Here is an 8986-nt window from a genome sequence, read left to right on the forward strand (position 1 = left end):
TAAGGAAGAACCACCGGAAGCTTTTCACCCAGGGGGAGTTGGGATTCAGAGAGGCTGCCTGGGGTGCTGGAGGTGGGTGAGGGGAGAGGGGTGGGGCCAGGACCAGGCCTTTTCACTCCCTTTATTCCCCCAACTCTTTTGGAAAGCCCTTCCCACCTCCCCCCAAAACAGAATGAAATGAATTCACCTCTGTGATTTTTATAATCAAAAGAGTTTTGGATAATGCTGCTTCTAAAATTCTTTGTTTACAAGAAATTAATTTAGTTACAATTGGCCACAATTCCTCCACTGAGGGTCCAGTCTTAGAAATTCTTGCAAAATGAGGAGTAAATTCACCTATAAATTTGTTTCAAATGTGATGAAGTATAATGAAATCTTTATGATGATGAAAGGGAACAATGAATGCATTTGACATTGTGTTAGGTTTTCTAGATGTTTAATTAAACATTCATTGCTTCTGGAGTTCCCATCGTGGCACAGTGGAAACGAATCCGACTAGGAACCACAAGGTTGTGGGTTTGATCCCTGGCCTTGCTCAGTGGGTGAAGGATCCGGCGTTGCCATGAGCTATGGTGTAGGTCACAGACAGGGCTCAGATCTGGTGTTGCTGTGGCTGTGGTGTAGGCCGCCAGCTACAGCTCCGATTAGACCCCTAGCCTGGGAACCTCTACATGTCACAGGGGCAGCCCTAAAAAGACACACACACGCACAAAAAGTATTGCTTCTGATTTTCCAAGGTTTTTCTTTTCGCCATTTTTGGAGTGCTAACGTTTTCAAAGGCTCTCAAAACATCCTCAGGCCTGAGATGCAAAGGCTTCTCTACCTAGAAGCTCAAAATGGGGAAACAGGGAAAATTAACACATTGTACATCATGAATTTTTTAGAAAACAATGACATGCAGAGAGACACATCTGAGGGCCCTTCTCTTTAGGGGACGGAGCCCAGGGTGAGGTGTGGCCGGGGCGTTGCCAAGTGTGGGATTGGGCAGCCGCAGAACAGGTCGATGTGCTCATTCAGAGCTTCTTTTCATTCTAAATGGGTATCATACCCTAAAATTTGACCCAAAGACTTTTTGTTTGTTTGTTTGTTTGTTTTTTGGTCTTTAGGGCCACACCCGAGGCATGTGGAGGTTCCCAGGCTAAGGGTCTAATTGGAGCTATAGCCGCCGGCCTACACCACAGCCATAGCAACGCAGGATCCCAGCCACATCTTTGACCCACACCACAGCTCACAGCAACGCCAGATCCTTAACACACTGAGCGAGGCCAGGGATTGAACCTCCGTCCTCATGGACCCCAGTTGGGATGGTTAACTGCTGAGCCACGACAGGACCTCCGAAAGACATCTCTTAGCAGACCTAATGAGTTTAGTATGGACCCTATTTCCGGTGTTTTATTTTATTCAATTTTTCTAGCCATATTGTAAATACTGTTAAATCTGCATTTTACAGATAAGAAAACTGAGGTTCAGAAAGATGACTAAGTCACCCGGTCAAGGTCATGGGCTAGTGGGTGGAATTGAGGGTGGAACTGAGGGGGGTTAAGCCAGGCTATCAGACTGGAGAATCCAAGCTCTTAGCAATTACTTCTACTGCTATGAACAGGTATGGTGTCACAAGTCCTGGGATAAGAAATGGTGCTTTCTAAGCTGGACAACGCAGCACTGTCTCGTAGGACTTATTAGATCTGTCATGGAAAAAAGTTGACAATTGTTTCTAAGGTTTCTTTGAGTATGCCCATCTTAGCTTAGCTGCTATAACAAAAATACCATAGAACAAGTGGTTTGTCATTATCTTTTTCTTTTTATGGCCACCTGTGGTATAGAGAAATTTCCAGGCCAGGGGTCAAATCAGAGCTGTAGCTGAGGCTATACCACTGCCACAGCAGTGCTGCATCTGAGCTGCAAGCTATGCCACAGCTCGTGGCAATGCTGGATCCTTAACCCACAGAGTGAGGACAGGGATGGAACCTGCATCCTCAAGGAGACAACTGGGTTCTTAACCGGCAGAGCCACAATGGGAACTCCCAACCAAGTGGTTTAAACAACAAAGATCTGACTCTCCATTCTGGGACTGGAAGTTCAAGGTCATGGTGCTGGCAGATTCCGTGTCTGGTGAGAGGCACTTCCTGGTCCATAGATGCTGTGTTCTCGCTGTGTCCTCACCTGGTGGGGATTCGGGGGAGCAAAAGGTGTCTCATGACTCTTATAAGGGCGCCAATCCCATCTCGGGAGCTCCACCCTCATAACCTCGTTTAATCCTAATCACCTCCCAAGGGCCCCACCTCCTAACACCATCACGTCGGTCGCCGGGTAGGGTTTCAACATATGAATTTGTGGGTTGCCCTGAACCCTCGCTGCCTATCAGTGCCCACGCAAGCAGCACGGTGCCGAGTCCTCAGAGGCTCAGCAACCTGAGAAGGGAGTAGAAAAGAGTTCAATATTTGAGATTTTGTTCTCGTTAACCACTTTTAAAATGATTCTGTGTTGAAATAGTTGGGCTATATGGGGGTGAAGAAAAGACTGGGTGACTGTATGTCCACACACCCAGGCAGGCACACCCAGCTCTGCACACACGTGCACACACACCACACACACACACACACACACACGCACATGCACGAGCCCCTCTGTCTTCCTCATGGGGAGCTCTCTAAGGTGCTCTGACCTCACGTCACTCACCACCACTTTACAGTTTGCAATCTGAGGCTGGGCACCCCAGAAGCACACCTAAGGCACCTGAGAGGGCAGGCGGGGAGGGCCGGGGAAGGGTGGTCCCTGATGGAGGGCGTGCCATCCAGCACGTGACCTGGTACTCCCGGGCATCAGTGTGGCTGGGAGCGAGGGGAATGCTGGGAACATGAAGAGCATCTTCTTGGGGTTCCCCACGGAGGGCAAGGGAGCTGAGGTGCTTGGCTTCCCTCGGTCGCTGGAGGAAGCTCTTCTTCATGGTGTCTATCCCCCAGCATGACTGGCCTGCTGTATGGGGGGCAGAGAAGCTTCTGGAAGCCAGAGACAGTCCCAGGCAGCCGGACATAGGTGCTGCGGCGGGAAGTTGGACCCGAGTGGGCAGAAGCAGAAAGAGTCTGGGGACAGGGGCACAGTAGCATTGCTTCCAGTTCTCTGCCCAAGTTACTCCTCTTGGGAACTGAGGCCCCCAGGGGGTGACCAGCTGGAAACAGCCAGGGGGTGGATTTCGAATCCAGATCAAAGGATCACATCCAGGGCCCTGACCCCATCCTTTGCAGCTTCCCCCGGATTTGCCCACGCCTGTAAAGAGCAGGCAGGCAGGAGTCTAGCTCCATGAATTTTAAAAATTCATTTTTACATTTGCTCACTCAATCGAGTTAGATGCTTTTAAAGACAAATTTAATTATTTTGAGCTCAATAAAAGCCTTTTAATAAGCTGAACATCATGATTTCAACCCTCTGCTTTTCAGGGTCATCAGTCAGGGCGAGGAGGGGGCACAAATGGCAAGGAGGGGAGAGTGGAGGGGACCTGGGGGAGGGGGAGGGGCAAATCGTGGCAGCTCACGTGCACACATGGACACACACACACACACACACACGGATGGATATTCATTTTAAAACTTTATTTGCACATTTAAGCCCATCATTTGTTCCAAAGCGTTTGATTGTGAAGCTTTTATATAATATTTTGTTTTATTTTTAGAAACAGTTCTTTTACTTCAGGACAACTGTACAAAGTGTTAAAGAAAATGCAACGCTGATTTGGCACAGCCTTCCTGTGTGTTCTGTCTCCCCCGTTGGCTCACACATTCTTTCTCACTCTGAACGTTCCGTCTACGCCTGCGACTGAGACAGGAAGCCAGACACACATGCTGAAATAATTTCAATAAATATCAACTCTAAACCAACTTGAAGTAATCAAGATGGCAGGGCTGGTTCAGACGCTGCTGCCTTCCCCAGCTCGGTGCAAAGGCGGCAGCGTGGACTGAACACGGCCACGCCGTTGCTGTGTTCATCAAAAGCTTCCTTTTTTGATTATTAATGCGTTTACTTGTCCATTGTAACGGCACCTGGCAGATGTCGGCCGTCCAACCTCCTGCTGACACCACCACCCCGATTTTCTTTTAGAAAACCACCTTTCCCCTTCGCAATCCACATGGATGGGAGGAAGCTGGCCCCACCCCCAGGTCCGGAGGAGGGCACGTGACCCAAACCAGGCCAATCGGAGCCCTCCCTTCTTGCGGCTCTGCCGTGATTGGCTCCGGGACGGGTATGTGCCCTAAGCCAGTCCAGTGGGATTCCACTCTGGGACTTGCGATCGGAGACGGCGAACTCATTTTCTCCCACTTGATTTAGAGCTGTCAGGAAATGAACCAGGAGAGCAGGTGGCCCCGAGAGGAGAATCTGGCTGAAAAGCAAGTCTGTAGGGATGAGCAGTTGGAATGGAGACAAACGCCTTCCTAGCACGGGGGCGGGCACACCTGGACCTGGAAGCGTGTGGTCTAGCCCCACTCTGAGCCAGGTGCTCTTCAGGTCCAAGAGTCAATGATTCGTGCTTCTGCTGAAGCCGGTCTGTTGCTTTGGGTCACTTATTACATGAAGAATTAATGGAAACGTACACGTTCATCAGAGAGGAAACTAAAATATTGGGTGGACTGATTCAAGGTCATGTGGTGGACAAATAAGGATAGAAAAAAGCATTTTGGAAAGAGGGGAGAAACGGGGAGACTCTTTCTGCCACGTGCTTGGCGTGTGACCTCTGCCTTGTCACCCTAGTCTGGGCCATTCTGTGTACCTGTAACAACATTAATATGACCAGTTCCTTTCCTTTATCCAAGCAAGAGAATATCGTCCGTGTACAAAGATGTATGCATGAGCTCGTCACCATAGGATGGCCTATAAAGGTGAAGGAATTATAAACAACCGAGATGTCCAACCAAAGAGGATCCATTGAGCAAATTAGGAAACCTGTACAGTGGAACGCTCTGATGCGAGGAAAAACATGGGCCATAGGATGATATTTATAGGTAAGGAAAGGGGTCACGGTGTATTAAGGAAAGATATTTATAAAGCTAGAGTATGATTCCATTTTGAAATATATGTGGGAGTTTCCATCGTGGCTCAGCGGTAATGAACCCGATGAGCATCCATGAGGATGGTCCCTGGCCTCACTCAGTGGGTTAAAGATCCGGCATTGCCCTGAGCTGTGACTGAATTTCAGCTTCGAGATCTCCTTACAGATAAAGCACAGAGGACCGAATTATGCTACCGGAATATTCCTGGTCTTGATAAGTTGGAAGTAGAAACGGAGAGAACTCAGAACAGGTGCGAAAGGAGGGAGGGGATGGGGCGAGCGGAAGGGCAGGCCCAGGGCAACGTGCCACCTCCTCAACTTGCCCAGGGGGGCCTGAGACACTGCGGCCTCAGAGGGCACGCAGATAGAGGGGAGGCTCACAGGACTTGATGTCACCAAGACAACCGGAGAGGACCCCCAAATAAGAACATGTCTTTAGTGGGCAGCAAGGAGGCGTGTCAACGTGCTACAGGCTTTCCCGTCCCAGCAGGAAGTTGGGCAGTAATGTCTCAAATCCAGGAAAGCGCGGATTAGAGGTGGACTCCAGGGTTGGGGTGAAGCGGTCCCTCCCCAAATGCACAGGAATGAGAGCAGCTGTTGCCCCCTAGGGCCAGGCTGAGGGCCTGGAAAAGATGGGGCGGGGGGGGAGGGGCGCTGTTGCCTTAGACCTGCTCTTTTACTTTGATAAAAACATCCAATATACACGATGGAAAACAAACGCACCCCCCGCCTGTTAGAGACGCTAAGGGTCAGCGGTGCGCTGATCCCAGAGGCGCTGTCAGCGAGGACCAGGTCTCACCTCCCAGGCCCGTTTCCCCCCGGAGGATACCAGGACTCAGGTGGGCTGCAGAAGGCGCCCAGCCAGTCAGGTGCAGAGCTGGGTCAGAACCCACGCTCGTGTGGCCCCGGGACCCTGAGGTGTGGCCGGGGAGTGTGCCCTGGTCAGCCAGGCCTGTTTCCATTCTGATGCTGCCATCTGACTGCATGGAGAGAGTCTGGGGGCGCTGGATGAGGAGACGGTGTGGGATGGTGGGATAGAGCATCCCAGCTGTGGCAGTCTGGTGACATGGGGTGGCGGGCAGGGGGCAGCTGACCTCTCTGCGCCTTGGTTTCCATGTCTGTAGAATGGGGGTGCTGGGAGAATGAAGGTTGTCGGGAGGTGCCTCCTTCCTGGGAGTGTGTATTTATCCTGCATAGACAGTGTGTATGACCTTGGCTCTGACCTCAAGCAGCTCAGTCCCCTGGGGCTGGAAGTGGGGGTTGGGGGCGAGCCATGAACGCTACATGCTGTCAGTAGAAGGACACAGGGAAGCACAGGGGAGGGCAGCTAGCTCAGGCTGGGGCACACTGGAAGGCTTCCCGGAGGAGGTGCTGTCTGAGTTGGGTCTTACTGCCTAAGGTCAGGACAATGCCTGGTCAGGACAGTGCAGGGGTTGGAGGAGGGGCCTCTAAGCAGTGGTGACACAGTCACAGGCCTGGGGAAGAGCGCCAGACGCACAGGGAGGGCCGGCAGGATGGTTTTTGCTGGAGCGTCAGGTATCCGCAGGAGAATAGACAGTGTGTCTCCTGGGCACCTGGGTGAGGCGTCTGGGCTTCTTCCTGAGGCACAGGATCCGTGGAAGACTCTAAGGCCCGCCGGATGTGGGGCTGACCCCCGCGGGGGAGGAGGGAGTCAGGAGGCGGGGTGTCACCAGGCCAGTGCAGGGGGGACACAAGATAATTAGGGGGTTTAGGAAGGACCCTCCACTCCCCAGGCAGGGGGGCTGCAGGGGGCAGAGGGAAATGGGGTCCCGGGGAGCAATCTGGTGAATGACAAGGGGCTTCTGCCAGGTGGCCAGAGGCCAGCGTGGAGAACAGAGAATCCCCGTTGCTCCAGCCAGATTCCAGACGTTTCTCCCAAGCCACTGGCTGCTGGGCCTGGCTCTGTGTGATGGGGGCTGGGGGGGAGGGGAGACCAGGCGCCTGTGGATTTTTAGGTCACTGCAGAGGCTCTGGGCGCAGAAAGAGCCACCTCAGGCTGCCACCCCATCTCCTGCCACCTTTGAGGCAGGAGGGATCTGCAGTAAAGCACTGGCCAGGGCTTTGGGGGAGGGCAGGGCCGGTCCTGCTGGCACGGGCGCCGCGCTGGCACGGAGGCTGTGAAATACCTCTGTTTAGCAGATTGACTCCAAAGGGAAACTTCAGCCTTTCTCTTGGTCACATGATTACCTGCCTGGTGTCCTCACCCCCCTTCCAGGGGCTCCCCTCCCTCCGGGTCAGCGTTGCCAGGCTGTGCAGGTGCCCTGCTAAGGCCCCTCGTGGCCGCTGCGCAGGCGAATGCCTGGTTCAGTCTCTGCTCCCCCATCTCTGTCTTCCCAACATCCCTCAGCTCAGAATTATTGAGGCTTCCTAAGCCTCTCCTGGCTCCCGACAGTCCCCTCTCCTTCCTCCCCCATGGGACTGTGGTCCCAGGCTGTCAGCTTGTCTCGCCAGCCAGAGGGTGAACTCTTTGAGGTCAGGGTTGGGTCTGACGCTCCAGCCCACCCCCCCAAGTGTCCCCTTGGCCCTGGGCACGCAGCTGCGCTGAAGTATATTGTGGGAAGTGAGTGCAAGGTGAGGCCTCCTGCAAAGAGCTGCCAGCCTTGCTCAGTGCTTAGCATCATGTTTGGGATGCAGGTCGCCCTGGGAGAGAGGTCAGATGCTCTCAGATGCTCCTGGCTCTTCGTGTGACAGTGGGCCAAAGAGGGGCCCCCAAAGCCCCAGGCTGGCCCTCTGAAAATGTTCCCGGGGGCCAGCCCTTAGCATCAATTATGTGAAAACTGTCCTGGAGCCCATGGTTAATGAGAACGGCTGATACTGGCCCACCAGGTGCCCTGTGGCTTGATCTAATCAGACACCAGGTGCAATCACCTGGCAGGGACTGCCGGTAACTTGTTCCGCAGACCAGGTGACTGAGGGTCAGCAAGCAGAGTGACCTCGAGTGACAGGCACCCAGGCTCCGGAGCCAGGCCGGGGCCCAGCACCAAGGTGCCCTGCTCAGTCCACCCAAGGGTCATGAAGCCAGTTCTTTGTCATCACTGAGGTTCTTCCTCGCCAGAGAGGGGAACAGGTGAGGCAGCTGTGTGCCCGGTTCTGCCCCATCACTGGGCTCTGTGGTCCAAAGCTTACAAAACCCCAGGGCTGGGGCCAAACAGTGGTCACCTCTGGGGATTGATACCATTTGAGCTGATTTAAAAACAAAACAAAACAAAACAAAAAAAACTTTGATCAGACATGAAAAGTGGTTCAATTTAGAGAAATAAACAAGAGATTCCGCGGCGGGTCCCGTCCCCCGCTCTATGTACGTTGCTGCTAAGGGCTGGCCCCTGGGAACATTTTCAGAGGGCCAACCTGGGGCTTTGGGGACCCCTCTTGGGCCCACTGTCACATGAAGAGCCAGGAGCATCTGAGAACCGACCTCACTCCCAGGGCAACTTGCGTCCCAAAGCTTCCTGCAGATCCCGTGGGATCAGCCTGAGGCTGGGACTTTGCCTAAAATAGTCCCTCTGGCACAACTTCCCCTCCCTCTGTCCTCTTCCCAACTCCCTTCCCTGGGAGCACGACCTTGACGTAGCCCTTCACACACAAGTCCAAGCCTCTGGAAGAGCCCCACCTAAGACAGCTTCTTTCTTGCAGACCTTATCAGAGCTTTCATGAAGCCACAGTGGATGATATCTTAAGTGAGAGGACAAGTAGGCAAGGTTTTGCCAACTCGTTTAGCCCAATGCCCTCCAAGCACTGCCCTGCTATCACTGGGCTTCCTGAATGCCGCCTGAGCTAAAACAGAGAGGCTGATGGAGTTGCTCAAAGGCACACAGCAGCTCAGAGGGGGATTGCTTCCTTCCCAAGAGAGGCATTCAGGGGTTGGTGCAGAGGGCCGTGGGGGTTAGGGGAAAGCAACGTAGCACAAGAAATGAAAGAGCCTCC

The sequence above is a fragment of the Sus scrofa genome, chromosome 17, assembly GCF_000003025.6.
Source record: "Sus scrofa isolate TJ Tabasco breed Duroc chromosome 17, Sscrofa11.1, whole genome shotgun sequence".
Taxonomy (NCBI): domain Eukaryota; kingdom Metazoa; phylum Chordata; class Mammalia; order Artiodactyla; family Suidae; genus Sus; species Sus scrofa.